General features: G+C 55.3%; 1 protein-coding gene across 5 annotated transcripts in view; it reads right to left on the bottom strand.

The window, feature by feature from the left end:
* Positions 1-18,794, bottom strand: part of CAPZB (capping actin protein of muscle Z-line subunit beta) — a 119,207-nt gene that overhangs the window by 72,478 nt on the left and 27,935 nt on the right. Inside the window, exon 1 of one of the 5 annotated variants that reach the window (XM_089301420.1) lies at positions 15,326-15,505. The exons of the other annotated variants lie outside the window; for them this stretch is intronic. The gene's annotated coding sequence lies outside the window, so the exon portion shown is untranslated. Of the gene's footprint in view, positions 1-15,325; positions 15,506-18,794 lie in introns of those variants that run through there. 5 annotated transcript variants of the gene reach the window in all.

Genomic DNA, 18,794 nt, shown 5'->3' with positions numbered 1-18,794 from the left:
AGCAATGTTACACGAGGGTAGGCTTGGGAAACCCTCTGGGATAAGGAAGGTGCAGGCCTAGATGTACCCCTAACTGAAAAGACTTAACACAAAGCTGAACGTCAGATAACCAGGACCAGTGCTTTCTGTTCGCTCATGGCTTAACCGCAGGGCGCAATTCCTGAACAGAACTGCATGCACCTCTGCATTGTTAGAACTACCTATAGCAACATTAAGAATGTTTAAACACTGCCTAGGTAATTTTATTTTCTACTTATTAATGAAGAATACCAAGAATCCAAACAGCACAGCAATTCTGAAAGAGAAAGGGAACCACACAGCTGCCAAGCGCCCGTCAGTCAGCTTCGCCACTGTGACACGCACCCAGGGGAAGCGCCATGAAGGACGGAGGTTAGTTCTGGCTCATGGTTTTGGAGGTTCACAACCCAAGACTGGGTGCCCCACTGGCATGGCGTCTCACGAGGGCAGCAGATGGCGGAACACGTGCAGAGGAAGGGTCACCAGGAGGCAGAGGAAGCAGCTGGGCCCAACACAGGCTCCACATCCAGCCCTCTCTGGAGAACTGCCCTCCAAGGATGCCCCCAGCAACCCCAGGACCTCCCATCGGCCACTGCCAGACACGGGGCCTGGAGCAAGCCTCCACCCCGTCAGTACCAGCAGCCACGACTTTGCAACTTAACTGTGTCCATGAGTTGGGGAGCCAACTTATGTTTACACCACAGCAAGGCCTACCACCGGCCACCGCCACACCCCATGGGCTGGCAGTGACCAACAAACAAGACTGCAGCACAGGTCTGCCTGCCGTGCCCTGACACTCTCCAGACAACGGTAACCTGAACTGTAAGTTAACTTCTAGGGACCAGCATTGTGGAGCGCCAAGTTAGGCCTCCGACTACAAGACCAGCATCCCATGTGAGCGTTGGTTCCAGTCCCGGTTGCTCCATTTCCAACTCAGCTCCCTGCTAACGCACCTGGGAAAGCACTGGATGGTGGTGCAACTGCTTGGGCCCCTGCCACTCACATGGGAGACCCCGTGGAGTTCTGGGCTCCTGGCTTCAGCCTGGTCCAGCCCTATGTAGTCATTCAGGAATGAACCAACCTCTCTCCGTAACTGTGCCTTTCAAATAAATAAAATATATCTACAAAAATCATCAACAAAAATTAATTTCTGCCGACTTTCAGGGAAGAACTTGCTAGGTCACAAAATCAGACAGGGACGGGGGTCTCTTCTCCCAGGCTGGGCAAACCATGGACAATTCCACCCACTACCAGAATCTGCCTCTGTGCCCTGGATTACTGCGGCTCCTCTCTCCACACATGCTGCCACTACGAGTGCATTCCTGAACACCAAAGGCTCTCCAGACACCTTCTCTGGACAGCGTCCTCCTGGACTCCTCGGAGGGCCCGCAAGACGCCGCCACCTCCGGCCTGATGGCTCCCGTCTCACAGCTGTCTGCAGCCGCCGCCCCACGACAGCCAGGCCGTGCCGTGGAGTGGGGACTGGGCACAGAGGCTTTGGGGCCACATGTGCCTGCTTCCGGATCTCAGCTCTGCTCGTCCTTGTGCCTCAGTTTCCATGCCTGAGACCAGCACCGGCCCTTACCCCCGGGGTTGTCTTTTCCAGATGAAGTGAGATCCTGCCATAGAAAGCACTTCAGCCAGTGACCACAGGGGTGTGAACAGGAGGCTCATCTCTCCACTTCGGACACACGACTGGGGGTCCTCAGATGTCCCTCAGGGACGCCCTAGTGTCGCCCGTTCCCCCAGATGGCACAGAAATGCAATGAGCCTTTCACCAAGCCAAGGACGGCTCACGCAGAGTGCCCGTGTATGGCGGCTAACAAAACAGAGTGGGAAAACATCCCCCACACGTTCACTGAGGAAGGCTAGAAAAGTAAGCTCCCGTTCTCAGAGCAGCAGCAACCAGCTCACAGGAACCTTCTCTCAAACAGCCTGACGAGACGGCCTGGGCGAAAGCCAAGGCTGGATGGGGGCTTCCACAGGTGAGGGGAGACCCGGGTCCGAACTGCAGGCAGCGCCAACAAGTGCTGATGGGAAGGCAGCAGCCCTCGGGGACCGGGACAGCGAAGGCTCAGCCTGAGGACCCCCTCTCGGCGGGGGCAGTGCTCTTTCTGGCTGAAGTCCCAAGGTGGGGTTTAGGGAAAAGGTGACGTTCATGCAACAGAGAGCGCTGAGCTCCTTTCTTCCCTGGGCTCCTGTTTCAGACACGCGTGTGCACGCACACGGAAGGTAGCACCTCTGCCTGTCCCACCCAGCGCCAGGCGACTCTTCAGGACACTACCACACACACTGTCAGTCACCGGCACGGCGCAGCAGAGGGCAGGAGTCCAAACCGCCACCGCCGCATCCACGCCCTTCGGGGATGGGTCTGGACAATGCAAACGCTTCACCAAGTGCGCGGATTCCCCCCCAGACCTGCCATGAGGAGCCCCTCTTCCAGTCTGTAACAGGCCCCAGCAGGCAGCGAGAGGCAAGCTGTGACACTCTGCTGTCTTCGTTTGCAAGATCTAGGACGGGGCTGCCCGGCAGGTCTGCGGTGGCAGACAGGACCTGGGAAGCACCATCAGACAGAGGCTGGAGGCTGCATCACCACCTCCTAGCAGTGTAGGTCAAGTCCTTCCCCCCCGAGCTTCAACTTCCTCTGCTACCTGGTGGTAAGGAACAGTAATACCCCTCTTGCAGAGCTGGTGTGAGGACAGCATCCGGAAGTGTAAGTGAAGAGACTAGCACGTTCCCAAAACACAAAGTGTTCGATAAAACCTAGCTCTTCCACAGAGGTCAGCTTCAGAGTGCACAGGATGCTAAGAGTCCATTACAGAAGGAAGGAAACACAAACACGCACACACACAAGCATGCATGCACACACGTGCGCACGCACGCACACACGCGTGCACACACGCGTGCGCACGCACACACGCCCCTCCACTCATGCAGTAAGCAACACCTGCAGACATGCTTGTGGGCAGCTCTGGAGCGAGAGCCTGAAAACGCCATCAGCCAAGGTCACTCCTTCCAGGTTCCCTTTAGCCAGACCAAAGGACCCTTCCCGGGCGGAGACCTGAAGAGCTCGGGGACACTGGCCACCAGCTCCGGCCCAGTCTACTGCCGACTGCAAGATCTCGTTATAACAGCCGGCTGGGGAAGGAGCTCAGCAAGCAAGAACTAAAAAAAAGGGGCGGAGAGGCAACGGGGCCGGCTCCAAAATATCTGTCTGGGAAGCAGGAACAAGCCCGGCCTGCTCAGCCGCACAGGTCCTCACCGCCTCTCACACGCGCTCGCCTCGGGCCGCCTGAGGGCAGCTCACTCAGCCAGCACGCCCCGCTGGAAACACGTGACCGCAGCTGACAGCCCTGCGGTCACTGGCTGAAGTGCTTTCTATGGCAGTACCTCACTTCATCTGGAAAAGACAACCCCGGGGGTAAGGGCCGGTGCTGGTCTCAGGCATGGAAACTGAGGCACAAGGACGAGCAGAGCTGAGATCCGGAAGCAGGCACGTGTGGCCCCAAAGCCTCTGTGCCTAGTCCCCACTCCACGGCACGGCCTGGCAGGCAGCCCCTCCCTGTCCTAAGAGCCATCACCACTCGGTTCCAAGTCTCCAAGTGGAGAGGAGCTGTGTCCTCCAGCACACGGGGCATCCTGGCTCCGCCAGGCCCTAGCTGGGTGACCCCGGCAGAGCTTCTGTAACACGAAGGTCGGAACGGACAGTCTTCCCAAGGTCACCTTACAGATCAGGTGGAGCCAATCCTCACACAGCACCTGGCAGGAGACTGTATGTGTTTGGTCAACAGAGGCAGAGGGGATGGGGGGAAAGGGACAAGGGTGGAGTCTGTCTGGCCTGTCTCACTTCCTGCCAAGTTGAGAATCATGCTGGACCCCGCGTGTCCAGCACTGCAGAAACTCTGAGCGCCAGGACCGCTTCAGGGCCCCCAGAAGCTGCCAGGTTCAGTCGCTGGGGATCCGGGCTGAGCACACGTCAGCATCTCCCTCTACAAAACATAGGATGGCTCTTTATGAATGCGTCAAAAAGGCATTTTCCCATTCCATGCTAGATAAGAGTTAATGCTTCTCACCCAAACAAATCCACCAACTGATGGTTTTCCTTAAAAGCAAAAAGTCTTGGGGGAAAGCACCTTAAGTTGGCAAGACCTCCCATGAAAATCAGAACTGGCACAGGCCTCGGGAGCCAGCAGGAGCGGCAGAAACGGCAGAGGCGGCGCTGCCTCCCCGATGCCCTCCGGCCAGGCCTCTCCTTACCTACAAAAGGGAAATCATCCAGGTCGCACACAGCGCGCAGCCGAGCCCCAGGAGACCCACTTTCCCAAGCAAGCGCTGGAGTGGGCCCCTCGCCGATTACCAGGAACGAAAACAAACGCGTGTCCATCATTTCCTGCCTCCTGGCCACACGACCGCGTCCAGGATGCGGGGTCTGCCGGCCGGAGACCTGAGAGGACAGAAAGAACCTGCACCACTGGACGAGCCATCGGGAACCAAACACACGGCAGCCAGGCCCACACCTGGGGCAGGCAGAGCCAGGCTCCCTGTACCCCCTTCAGCCCAGGGAGACGGGACGAACTGTTTCACGGATGACAGCAGAGAGGGCCCAGGCACAGCGGGACCTGCAGGGCACAAACAGCAAACCTCTGCTGCGGCCTTCTCGGTTCCGACGTCCCGTGACCCAAGCTGACAGCGGGCGTCACCGAGAGCTCGGCAGGGCATGGGCCGCTCTGCCAGGCTCCCTCCTCCGCAGAGGTGGGCGTCAACCCACTTTCCCCTCTGACCCTCCGGCCCCCTGGGAACGACGGTGTTTGCGTGCCTTCAGGCAGTGGCCCAGACAGGCGCTCCAAGCCCCAAGTGCTGCCCTTACCTCTGACCACCTCCCACACGGGGGGGGGGGGGGGGACCGCACACGGCCGCGAGGTCGCCGAAAGGATCGTGGGAATGCTTATGGAAACACTTGCTGCAGCCCCGCCAGTTGGCCTCACTGCTCAGAGGCTGGAGAGCGAGGGAGGGCAGGGAGGCAGATGGTGTGCGTTATCTTGAAACAAACAGAACTGGTCCAGTCTACACTCGCAGTATGTGTGGCCCAGCAAGCTCCAGTGAGGCCTCAGAACACTCAGGGCTGCTCGTCTACACCTCCCAAGTGCCTCAGAACGCTCAGGGCTGCTCGTCTACACCTCCCAAGTGCCTCAGAACGCTCAGGGCTGCTCGTCTACACCTCCCAAGTGCCTCAGAACGCTCAGGGCTGCTCGTCTACACCTCCCAAGTGCCTCAGAACGCTCAGGGCTGCTCGTCTACACCTCCCAAGTGTGCTGCTCAGAGCAGCTCTGGGAAAGCAGCTTCGGTGAGAAAGTCAATTAGGAAGAGACTTCAGGAAGCCCACAGCAGGCCAAGTGAGAAGAGGTTGTCCCAGGCACCTCAGGCCGGCAGCAGGTCAAGGTACCCTGACAAGGGGGCCGAGGTTTCCCACCACAACCCCAAGCTCAGAAAGCCACAGGCACCACCCGGCTTCCAGGTGCAGCTGAGTCCAAACCCTGAGCCAGGCTGCTTCCCGGCAGACTGGGCAAGCTCTGGCGTGCGAGCCAGCGTCCCCGTCAGGCTCGCTCCCAGCACGTGGTGCAGAGGTGTGGGGGGCACGCCACTCCTCACCAGGCCACTGGCCCTGGGGGGCCTTCACAGCAACAGGAGCTGAGCACCCACTCTTTCTGCTCCCCTCCTCTGACCTCGTCCTCCCAGGAAGATCAAATCCAGAGCAAGGGAGCAGGGGCAGGAATCCGTTTCCAATCAATGATGCAAAACAGAGTCACCCATCAACCGGGACTCATTCTTGCATGTAAAAACCCCTGGGCTCCACCCAAGCCTGCGGAAGTCCAGAGGGCTGGAGCACGGTAGCACATCCCTGACAGGAGCTGCCTGGCAGAGAAGGGTTCTGGCTGTGGACTGGCCTGTCCACGAGACAGGAAACAACTTCTCTTGGAAGGTGTTCCAAAAACTCCCACAACGGGAAGAAGGTGAGATGAAGTCCAAGACTGCCCCTTTCCCGTAAATGTTCTGCATTTACAGGAACAAGTTTGAAACCTTCTGACAGCCTCAGCGTCCTCCTGTGGGACATGGCCACTCGCGTTTGTATTCGCGTGAGTACAGAGGCACCGGCCAGCAAACTCACAATCTCAGGCGACGCCCAGTGCTTCCGCAGCTTTTCTAGCGGCCATCGCATCCTCAGCCAGGATCGGAGGCATGCAGGGCGGGACAGAAGTCCACACGTGCGCATCACTGACAAGTCCAATCAAGTGCTGGGAAAGCACTAGGGGTGCGGTTGCTCAGGAGACACCTCGTGGAGAGAGCTTTGTAAAAGCATGTGCTAGAAACAGATGCTGAGGGAGGAGGAGGAACAACCTGCTGTCCTATGCAGACTGGAAGCCAGCCCTCACAGCCGGAAGGTGCGCATTCGTCTAGCCTGGGGCCGGCCAGTGGTTCTGAACTGCAACCCGGCGCCAAACCAAGGAACAGCCTCGCTGCAGGCGAGGGGTCTGCGCACCTGAGCCCGTGCTCTGCAGACAACCAAGTGAGGCCCCCGGGAAGAGTTCAATCCAGACAGACGCGGTACACACAACTCTACCGGCTCAGCCTGGTCCTCTTTAAGAAAGGTGATGACATTCAAAGTCACATTTGCAGAGAACAGTGAAAACCGGAAAGCGTGTGTAATGTAAAGGGAGGGTTGAAAACTCCGCAGAGCAGATCCCAGCAGTGCCATCACCATGCATTTCCTGCCTGTGTAAGCGCCAACCTGGAGGCTGCCCGGTCCTACAGGCAGAGAGGGGACACATGGCATGCTGGTGGCCCGAGGACTTAGCTCCGGGGCCCACGAGTGTGCAGTGTACCTGGGAACACTGGGTCTCAGCTTTGGTGCCCAGCCCAGCACAGGGAAAGAAGGGTTTCACAGGCAGAAAGGAAGGTTCCTGTCACGCCCCTGGGGGTGGGGTGGATTCCACTCATTCACTAAGCACCTGCCCCTGCATAAGAACAGGCCACGCCCACTCTCCCTCCGGCATAGCGCACACCCTAGAAAGTTTGGTTCCCAGAACCGCTCTGGCGCCTCCCCGGTGATGCTGGGTGAACAGTGGCTCAAAGGGGACCCCGGAACACAAGGCAGAAAACAGCACCAAGCTTCTAAGAGCACAGCAGAGGTACCAGGGGGCCTCCAAATCATCAGAGTTGGGGGAGGGTGTTTGGCCTAATGGCTAAGATGCCCACATCCCACCTGGGCTGCTCCGGATCCCAGCTTCCTGCTAACATACATCCTGAGAGGCAGGAGGCGATGGCTCCAGGAACTGGGGGAACTGAGCTGCATTCCTGGCTCCCAGCTTCAGCCCTAAGTGCACTGTGGGCATTTGGGGAGCAAACCAGCTGATGGGGCGGGGTGCTCATTCTCTCTCTCTCCCCCACTCGCCTTCTCAAGTAACTTAAATATATATTTTAAGAAAAATCACCGGGCTGGCGCTGCGGCTCACTAGGCTAATCCTCTGCCTTGTGGCACCTGCACACCAGGTTCTAGTCCCGGTCGGGGCACCAGATTCTGTCCCGGTTGCCCCTCTTCCAGGCCAGCTCTCTGCTGTGGCCCGGGAGTGTAGTGGAGGATGGCCCAAGTCCTTGGGCCCTGCACCCCATGGGAGACCAGGAGAAGCACTTGGCTCCTGCCATCGGATCAGCACGGTGCACCAGCGACAGCGCGCCCGCCACGGCGGCCATTGGAGGGTGAACCAATGGAAAAGGAAGACCTTTCTCTCTGTCTCTCTCTCTCTCACTGTCCACTCTACCTGTCAAAAAGAGAAAGAAAGAAAGAAAGAAAGAAAGAAAGAAAGAAAGAAAGAAAGAAAGAAAGAAAGAAAGAAAGAAAGAAAGAAAGAAAGAAAGAAAGAAAGAAAGAAAGAAAGAAAGAAAGAAAGAAAGAAAGAAAGAAAGAAAGAAAGAAAGAAAGAAAGAAAATAAAGAAGGAAGGAAGGAAGGAAGGAAGGAAGGAAGGAAGGAAGGAAGGAAGGAAGGAAAGACAGAAAGAGAATCACCAGAGTGGGTTATCACCAACAGAATCATAGGGGCCTTTACTGTCTTTAAATCTTGTTGGCCGGCGCCGCGGCTCACTAGGCTAATCCTCCGCCTAGCGGCGCCGGCACACCGGGTTCTAGTCCCGGTCGGGGCGCCGGATTCTGTCCCGGTTGCCCCTCTTCCAGGCCAGCTCTCTGCTATGGCCCGGGAGTGCAGTGGAGGATGGCCCAGGTGCTTGGGCCCTGCACCCCATGGGAGACCAGGAAAAGCACCTGGCTCCTGGCTCCTGCCATCGGATCAGCGCGGTGCGCCGGTCGCAGCGCGCCAGCCGCGGCGGCCATTGGAGGGTGAACCAACGGCAAAGGAAGACCTTTCTCTCTGTCTCTCTCTCTCACTGTCCACTCTGCCTGTCAAAAAAAATAAAATAAAATAAAATAAAAAAATAAAAAAAAAATCTTGTTTGTGACTTCCAGTTATGATAATAGCACGTTATTAGTCATAAAAAAAGGCTGTCCTTATCAAAAAAAAAAAAAAAGCCAGCGCTCATTTCTGTCACTCAGACCTCAGTACAGTGTTAGAATTCTGTTCTCAGAATGGAGAGTCCCAGATTGCTCATTAAAATCAAACCAGATGATCTGATTCAACGAACCAGGCCGGGGGAGGGTGGAGTGGGCGAGCAGAGACTGGTTGGGGGGGGAAGCCGGGCAACAGACAAATGGGAGCTCGTTACATGTGTGCCTGACACTTTCCATAATGAAAGTTTAAAGATTCAGATCAGCCAGCACTCCCCTGCACTAAGCCCCAGCTGCTACCCAGGCCAGGCTCTGCGGGCCTCCCGGCCTGGGTGAGCCCATGTTTACCGGACATTAGACCACAATCTCCCACCTGCACTCAGTCCGGGAAAGCCCCCCAAAGGGAGGGGCAACAGGACGCCCTAAATGCAGCTCTGCAGCAGCCCAACCACAGGAAAGACTGGAAAACACAGCCCTCCATATTCACCAGCATCGCGGTTAACAGACCACCTGTGACACCTCGACCCACACGGAGTGCCGGGGTTCAAGTCCTCGTTCTGTTTCCACTTCTGGCTCCCTGCTGATGTGCACCCTGGGAGGCAGCAGGTGGTGCGGGGATCTGTCTGCCTTCCAAATTAATAAATAAAGCTTGTAAATACCCAAACCCCTTCCCTTGGAAGGCTTTCCCTCCCTGGTTTGCCACAGAGATGCCACAGGCACTCCCAGAGGCTCCAGGCTGGCGGCGTCGGCACGGCGACAGCGGACTCGCTCCGTCATTTGCATCCAGGAGGGCAGGTGCTGAGCTGGTCTGCTGTCACACCTCCGCTCCCCCCAAAACGCACAACAGTGACATTTTTTAAATCCACTCTTTATTTTACACGGTAAGACATCTAACGGAACCACATCAGTGACACCTTTATCAGGGCCCACATTTAAAGAGATACAAGGCTTTCCAGCGGCGTCCCATGCCTGGGCTCTGAGCCTCACTGGGCTCTGAGCTCCCAATGCTGGGCCTTCCCCAGCCCTGGGCAACTCTGGCTTGAACCTGATCAAAAATCTCGTTGGCCGATCCTCTTAAAACAACGACAACTTCTCTCCCCTTCACCAACAGACCTTGACGGACAGCTAAGGATGAATACAAAGGGCCTGCTCACCCTGCGCTGACGGTAACCACAGGAGCTGCATGCTGGCCCCCACTTCTTACCCCACCTTGACACACAGACCTATCTCCCGGGAATCTAGACCCAATCCTGGGGCCAAAATAGATCGTTTCGAGGAGCGTGAAACTCAGAGAAGATACGTAGCAAATGATTTTGCAAGACTGCCACACTGGAAGAAAAACATCTTTAAGGTATAAGCCTTATGATCTGGGAATCATGTAAATGTCTTAAAGCTTGGACACAAAGATATACATGCCAGCATTATTAATACAGCACAGAGACACCTTACTGTCCAACATGTGTAAGTTACGGCACAATTCCAGGATAAAGCACATCACACAATCAATTAACAAAGCGTGCAGTGGTGTTTTATATGGGTAAAAACTACGGTGCTAACACAGACGAGCAGGATGCAAGTTAAAGCATGAAAGCTACAGTTTAAAATCTCTGGGAGGGAGGGATCAGCAACTGCTGAGCCTAGGATGCCCCCCACCCCCTCCCCCCGTGCTCCCCAAGGAAGCAGAGATGGCTCCAGTGCTTAGGCCCCTGCCGCCCACAGAGTTCCAGGCTCCGGGCTTCATCCTGGCCCGGTCCTGGCTGTTGTGCACATTTAGCGAGTGAACCACCAGGTGGAAGATTTCTGTCTCTCTCTCCCCCTCTCTCTCTTTCAAAGAAAAACTAAAAAATAAATTTTAAAATAATAAAAACATGTTTGGGAAGAATTTTTTTTGACAGGCAGAGTTAGACAGTGAGAAAGAGAGAAAGGTCTTCCTTCCATTGGTTCACCCCCCAAATGGCCGCTACAGTCAGCATGCTTCGCTGATCGGAAGCCAGGAGCCAGGTACTTCCTCCTGGTCTCTTTTTTAAAGATTTATTTATTTATTTGAAAGTCAGAGTTACACAGAGAGAGAAGAAGAGAGAGAGAGGTCTTCCATCCATTGGTTCACTCCCCAATTGGCCGCAATGGCCAGAGCTGCACTGAACCAAAGCCAGGAGCCAGGAGTTTCCTCCGGGTCTCCCATGCAGGTGCAGGGGCCCAGGGACTTGGGCCATCCTCCACTGCTATCCATGGCCACAGCAGAGAGCTGGACTGTTAAGTGGAGGCGCCGGGACTCAAACCAGTGCCCATATGGGATGCTGGCACTGGCCCCTGGAAAAATTCTTAAAAATCCACAATAAAGTAAAAATGGTTTTATCTATGAGAAAGAAATTTAAATGACTGCAGTGCCCACATCCCATATGGGTGTCGGTTCGAGTCCCGGCTGCTCCACTTCCAATCCAGCTCTCTGCTATATGGCCTAGGAAAAGCAGTAGAAGATGGTCCAAGTCCTTGGGCCCCTGCACCCACGTGGGAGACCCGGAAGAAGTTCCTGGCTCCTGGCTTTAGATCCACGCAGCTCCAGCTGTTGTGGCCAACTGGGGAGTGAATCAGTAGATGGAAGACTTCTCTCTCTCTCTACCTCTCCTTTCTGTGTAACTCTTTCAAATAATAAAATAAATCTTAAAAAAAAAAAAAAAAAAAAAAGAGGTCAGCACCGTGGCTCACTAAGCTAATCCTCTGCCTGCGGCGCCAGCACCCCGGGTTCTAGTCCCGGTTGCTCCTCTTCCAGTCCAGCTCTCTGCTGTGGCCTGGGAAAAGAGCAAAAGGAGGCCCAAGTCCTTGGGCCCTTGCACGCATGTGGGAAACCTGGAAAAAGCTCCTGGCTCCTGGCTTTGGATCAGCACAGCTCTGGCCATTGTGGCTATCTGGGAGGTGAACCAGCAGATGGAAGACCTCTCTCTCTCCCTTTGCCTCTCTGTAACTCTGCCTTTCAAATAAATAAGCTTTAAAAAATTATGTTATTTGTTTGCATTTCTCACAAGTAAAACATGTACCTTTCTCCCCTTTTCTTCTGATGATAAAACACAGTACCTGCTCTAACAATTGAGCCCCTAGGGCAGGCACTGTAGCACAGCAGGTTAAGCCTCTGCCTGCAATGCCAGCAACCCACATGGATACTGGTTTGAGTCCCGGCTGCTCCACTTCCAAGCCAGCGCCCTGCTAATGGCCTGGGAAAGCAGCACAAGATGGCCCAAGTCCCTGGGCCCCTTCCATCCAAATGGGTGACCTGGAAGAAGCTTCTGGCTCCTGGCTTTGGCCTGGCCCAGTCCCAGCTATTCCAGCCATTTGGAGAGTGAACCAGAGAATGGAAGGCCTCTCTCGCTGTCTCTCCAGCTTTCGATAAATAAATAAAAATTAAAACAAACAAACAAACAAAAAAAACACTGAGGCATCACAGAAAGCCAAAGTGCCAGAGGACCCCACCACTCTCGCTCCCCAGGTAACAGCAGACACTGCTCTGGCTCACATACCTCCTGCCGTTTCCCAGCAGGCATCACTTTTTTTTCTTTTTCTTTTTTTTTTTTTTTTTTTTTTGACAGGCAGAGTGGACAGTGAGAGACAGAAAGAAAGGTCTTCCTTTGCCGTTGGTTCACCCTCCAGTGGCCGCCGCAGCCGGCGCACCGTGCTGATCCGATGGCAGGAGCCAGGTGCTTCTCCTGGTCTCCCATGCGGGTGCAGGGCCCAAGCACTTACGCCATCCTCCACTGCACTCCTGGGCCACAGCAGAGAGCTGGCCTGGAAGAGGGGCAACCGGGACAGAATCTGGCGCCCCAACTGGGACTAGAACCCGGGGTGCCAGTGCCGCAGGCGGAGAATTAGCTCAGTGAGCCACGGCGCCGGCAGGCATCACTTTTAGAATAAAATAATTCCTTTAAAAAATTCTGCAGGATTCCACCCCAACTGGACAGAAAGTCGGCGGTTAGCTGAGGCACATGGGGCGGGAGATGCCTGTGACCATTTTGGAGTGACAGGGATGTTTTAAAACTGAATAGTGGTTATAGGTGCACAACTCACGAGAAATTCACACAACTATACTGGGAATTAAAGCTGGAGGATTTTTATGATATGTAAATCATAGCTAATGAACTAGCTGGGAAAACACACACAAAGGACAAGAGGCAGAGACCACGGCGGGCTGTGAGGGTGGCTCTGTGCCGTCTGTTCTCAGGAGCACGGGGCAGGAACAGGGAGGAAGCGTGGCCTCCCAGCCAACACCTGGACAAACAGCCCTGGAGCCGGCGGCTCACCGGTAACGCCAGGGAGGTCAGTTCCTGCCTGCACAGGGCGCGGGAGGAACACGGGGGCTGGAGAGGCTCTCCAGGGCTGCTCCGGCTGCGCCGCCAGGGCCAGGGCGAGGCGGCGGCGCCGGCATCTCGCGTTCCTGGCGCTCGGTGCTCTCGCGCAGAAGCTGTGCAGCCACCCAGTGAGCGGTCATGCCTGGAAGCGCTCAAGGAAGGTTCCAGAAATGGACAAAAGCAGAAACGAACAGCATCAGGGGACTCCGGAAACTGGGAAAACGGATCAGAACAAAAATCTGTTTCTGGGCAAAAAAAATTTAAATTCATGCAGCTTTTTTTTCATAATATGCATTTTCCACGAATTATCTGCAGGTCCCTCGCAGGTATGACTGCAGCTTTCTGCCCCAACATCAGTTTATCATTTAACTCCCTTCTTCCAGGAACTGTTTGCAGCACCCTCGCGACGATGAGCCATTTAAAAAGATGAGAAGAGTAAGTACTGCAAAAAAGGTACAGTGAGTGCACACACAGGGGCAAACCACCTGGACACTTGAAAAGGTGAAAAGGTATAGAGAGTCACAGTCCTCAGTGACTGGCAACTATGTATCAAAAAGCTGGTAAGACCTTTGTATCCCGCAGGAATGGACCCCACTGAAACCACTCAGCAACACACACAAAGGTGCCCAGGGCTGGTGCTGCAACGCACTGGAAGTGACACCCCCAACACCAGGAAGGTATCAGTTTGTGTTCATTACAATGCCTGCCCAGAAACACGGGCACACACATATTTTACTTTACATTAGCAAAGCTGTTATAAAACTCAATCACAGTTAAGTTAAAACGTGCTCAAACCCTAGAAACAATGTATGAAGACGTCAGCTGTGTCTGCGCAGGGAGACTCAGTGGATCTGTCTCCTTCAAATGGATTTCCTGAACTCCAATATTTTTTAACAGTATTGCTCAATCTCTAAACAGCCCCGATCCACCTGCCAACTGGATTTTGCCAACTTTAATCCCAGAGTTCGTGTTGTGTAAAATCTAGGATTTAGTTTGCTTTCCACACAATCCAAACACTAAGTATGTTTTCCGAAATTACAACCCCATCTCCCAAAAAATGGCAACTGCCACCCTTGAGACCACAGTGGTCTCCCCAGGTCTCAGAGAACCACCTCGGCCATGTGCACACAAAACTTCTACCATCACTCAGCAGGGAAGGAGCCGGGTGATTACTGTTTGCTCTTAAAGTGGGAAAGAAAAGTGCCAATGAGTTTAAAAGGCGGCCTGGCCAGAAGCACAGCACAGTGTCACCTGGAAGCAAGCAGGAACCGCCGACTGCCTTCAGAGCACCTGTGGGGGGAGTGGCCCAGCCAAGTCTTTAGTTACAGGGACACTGAAGAGACATCACAGGGACGTGAACCCACATGAGGGGTGCTGCAGCCAGAGCTCCACTGAGAGCTGGGGAGGGGCTGGGCACGGCCCCAGGAGCGCCACGGCGCTGCTCCTCTCCACCTTGGTGGCCTCTGCAATTCGTGGGAGGTTAAGCAGAAAGTTTACTTTCGATTTAAGAATCAGGAGAGGGCCGGCACCGTGGCCCACTAGGCTAATCCTCCACCTGCTTAGCTGGCACCCCGGGTTCTAGTCCCAGTTGGGGCGCCGGATTCTGTCCCGGTTGCTCCTCTTCCAGTCCAGCTCTCTGCTGTGGCCCGGGAGTGCTGTGGAGGATGGCCCAAGTGCTTGGGCCCTGCACCCGCATGGGAAACCAGGAGGAAGCACCTGGCTCCTGGCTTCAGATCGGCGCAGTGTGCCGGCCATAGCGGCCATTTGGGAGGTGAACCAATGGAAGGAAGACCTTTCTCTCTCTCTCTCTCTCTCTCTCTGTCAAAAATAAGAAGAAGAAAAAGAAGAAAAAAGAATCAGGAGAGATCTGCTGTTGCTCTCACTTGGCTTCTCCAACGTGGGGCTAAAGGCGCAGGTGGAGCTAACAGGAGGCAGTGGGAAGCTCCACCCCCTGCCACAGATGGTGCAGGAGGCCTCACGGGTCTGGCGTGGGTGGGCTTCTTCGTGGAGGGTTAGAAGCCAGTGAGCCCATCACCAGCCAGTCAGCACTAAGGGACCACAGCTTGCAGAGATGGGAGGCCAGAGAGCTCCAAACAGACAAACCCACAGGCTGGCAGCATGCCCCCGGCACAGACGGGGCCACGGGGGCCGCTCCAGGGCCGAGTCAGCTTCCACAAGGCCCACTTTCGCTCAGCACTGCCACCGTGAGGGAAGGGCCCTTCTTCCATGAGGCAGAAGCTGTCCCAGCAGTCAGTGCCATGGGGGACATCGCCCTGCCTCCTCCTCCAGATTTCCCACTTTTGCTGCCCCCGATGGAAGAGTACCGAGAGCCAGACACGAACACACTCGCTCCCTCTCTGCGACCCTCTCGGTCACAGAGCCCAGAGTGAAGGCCTCCAGTGTTTCCTCTCTCACCCGTCAATTAAGCCTGGTCACAGCCGTGCTAATCCACACCAAGGAAGAGGCCTCGTGCTCCACTGTCACTCCCCGACAGCACATGCTGCTGCTGCTCCCGTATCCACCATTCAGTCACTGGCCTCGCCCGCGGGCAGCGTGGGTCGCATCAGCTTTGCTGACTCCCTTCACTGTGAAGTCAGGGACTTGACCTGGTGGCCACTGGGCCACCTGTTGCTCCTCCTCTCGTGTCAGATCTGACAGGGGTGTCACCTTCCTGAGTTCTGGGTCACATCTCCCCAGCTGGCCACAGCCTGGGTGGGAGAGCCCTGTCCCTTGGAACCATCTGGACACTGGGGGGGACAACGGGTTAAAAGCAATCATCTGCAAGCCAATGCGGCGTGGGGAGGGGAGCGGGAGGGGACCTCCTCGGTCAGATGCTGCCCTCCCCACCTCGCCCATCTGCTTCCACACAGCCCAGGCAGCCGGCCAGGTGGTTTTCATTTGGAGATGAAACCCCAGCAGCTCCACTGCCTCCAGCATTCCTGACCCCGGCGTCCTGCGAGGCTGAACCGCACAAAGCGCCCTTGTGTACCGCGGAGCAGGACAGAGAGGTCACACCTTCCAGAGCCGGATCCAGGGAGGGCTGCAGAAACAGAGTGGGGTCTCGGCGCCTGACGCCCAGAGACAGGCAGGAAGGGCGCACGCCGCGGCCTGACAAGACAGAGTCACCGTGTGGTGTGGAGCAGAGAGGGGCAGGCAGACGCCAGGGGATGGCACCGTGTCTCCTCACCACACACCGCATGCTCAAGGCAGTGAGCGCTGGGCCGGCGCCGTGCCCACAGACGAGCATGCAGCTGGTAACCCAGGTGTGTAGAGAAAACGCAGCCACGTGGAAACGGTGACCAAGGATGATAAACGTGATACAGATGTCGAGCCACCCGTTGTCCTATGCCCGTCACGTGAGCTAAGGCAATCCTCCTCTGCAAGGGGATGCAGGCACAGGGAGGTTCACGACCTCCCCAAAGACCACACAGCGGCAGAGCAGCAACGTGAACCCAGGCTGCCAGGCTCCAGAGGCCAGGTGTTCAGCGGCCTTGCTTCACTGTGCCCATGTTATACGGGGGCGCTTTAGAAAGTCTGTGGAAAGCCTGTGGGGGAAAGACAGGGAGTACGAGCTCGGATCCAGCAGGACCAGCACGACTGCCGGCGCCCAGCAGAGGGGAGGGCGGTTCCCAGAAGGCAGACAGGTGCACGCTCCAGCCTCTCCCCACCTCCCAAGCAGACTTCCTGCCGGGGTGCACTGCAGTGCAGACCCCTCCTGAGCTGTGGGGCTGACGCGCTCACCACACCCTTCAGAAGTGTTGCCAGCATCTGGGCACAAAGCAGGGCCCGTCGCAAAGGAGGTGGAGGAAGACGCGTGGAGAGCACCGGTACACGCCATCACTTCACAGAGAGCAAAACGGAATCCATTAAAAGAGAAGCTGGCACATGGGCCTTTGGGAGCAAAGACCCTGAGAAACTATGCGAGGTCCGCGGATGTCCAGGCTTGTGCTGGCAAACCCCATACAGCTGAAGAAGGAAGTGGCCATGAGGGCAAGGCCCTAAAACGCAGACACACCCACCACTCCAGGTTTGGAGAAGACCAATCACGAGTCCACAGAGGCTGTAAACTCCCCAGTGACACCACCACCCATGTTTGTATTTGGAATAATAGGCAAAGATGTTTATTATTTGTAAGAATTACCTTCGCTATTATGACTCATTTCTGCACGCAAGCACTGCTCTCATCCGCAGCCAAGGAGAAACTGCTGAATTCCCAAGTTCGCGAAAGTTACCACTGACCGATCCTCACTCCCGCCGGGCAGCCGCCCCGCCCGTCGCTGCGCCCTCATCACTACCGGCTGCTCCTATTTCACAGCAAGGCCTGAATGATGTTTTAATGCAAAAACTCAGCAACCCCAGCAGCTGAGTCACTCAGAAATGCCCACAGGGTTCACACAAGGTCCCAAAGACAACCCACCATGTGTGCTGGGAACCAGAGTCATGAGACAAAACCCGGGGTGGGGCAGAAGAGGGAGGAACAGGCAGGGGAGACTGCGGGATGACACATGTCACCGACACGGGCAGCAGGCAAGAGGCCGTCAAGAGCGGCAACAAATAAGCCTGCGGCGGGCGCCGGGGCTTTGTCTGCACTCCCAGCCACTCTGGTGGAGACGGAAAGTCGGACCCAGCTAAGCCTACACCACACTGTGCTTGGTGTGGCTCCTCCTGACCATGCTACAGAGTTCCAGAGGTGCCGGAGGCCAGCACTCCCTGGTGACACACAACAGCGCAGCGACAAGGGCCGCAGGGGCCGCGTCTCTGCCCTGGGCACTCTGGAGACATCAGCAGATGACACGTCCCTAGCACAGCCTCTGCTTCTCTGCTCACTTACAAGCTCCTCGCCCTCGATTCGGCAAAACTCAAACCCAGGGTTTCCCCACCAGAACCTTAGTGATTGTAAAACAAATCACAGTTGGGGCCAGTGCGGTGGCATAACAGATAAAGCCGCCACCTGCAGTGCCGGCATCTCATATGAGCACCGGTTCAAGTCCCGGCTGCTCCACTTCCGGTCCAGCTCTCTGCTATGGCCTGGGAAAGCAGTAGAGGATGACCCAAGTCCTTGGGCCCCTGCACCTGTGTGGGAGACTGGGAAGAGGCTCCTGGCTTTGGATCGGCACAGCTCTGGCTGCTGCGGCCACCGGGGGAGTGAACCAGGGGATGAAGACCTCTCTCTCTGCCTCTCTGTAACTCTGCCTTTCAAATAAATAAATAAATCTTCTAAGAGTCAAAGGGATCACGTAAACAAGACTAGTGTCTGCTAACACTAAGTGATAAAATTAAAAAGGGAGAGAACTATCCAACATGGGAAGTGGGATACACAGCAGACTCATAGAATGGCAGATGTCCTAAACAGCACTCTGGCCTCAGGATCAGCCCTTAAGACATTCGGATCTGGCTGAAGAGGCCATGATAATATTTTAGGCTTGAAAGCCAAAACACTCTGGCAAAAAAAAAAAAAAAAAAAACACCAACCCTAAATGAAAGATCTCTGTGAGTGAAATCCCAGTGGAAAGAACAGGCCTTCAAAGAAGGCAGTACCTTTCTCTGAAGGGAGGAGAAAACTTCCACTTTGACTATGACCTTGTCTAAATAAGATTGGAGTTGGCGAACTCAAAAGGCTTCCATGGCCTTGGCAACTCATGACTAGAGCCTAGGGTGATTACTGATGCCATAAACAAGAGTGTCAATTGTTAAATCAACAACAGGAGTCACTGTGCACTTACTCCCCATGTAGGATCTCTGTCCTTAATGTGTTGTACAATGTAAATTAATGCTATAACTAGTACTCAAACAGTACTTTACACTTTATGCTTCTGTGTGTGTGCGAACTGTTGAAACCTTTACTTAGTATATACTAAATTGATCTTATAAAGATAAATGAAAA

The sequence above is a fragment of the Oryctolagus cuniculus genome, chromosome 7 (genome assembly GCF_051225735.1).
Source record: "Oryctolagus cuniculus isolate XC-2025 breed Fujian yellow rabbit chromosome 7, ASM5122573v1, whole genome shotgun sequence".
NCBI lineage: Eukaryota > Metazoa > Chordata > Mammalia > Lagomorpha > Leporidae > Oryctolagus > Oryctolagus cuniculus.
Note: the sequence above shows the minus strand (reverse complement) of the source record. Positions and strands in the feature narration are given on the sequence as shown.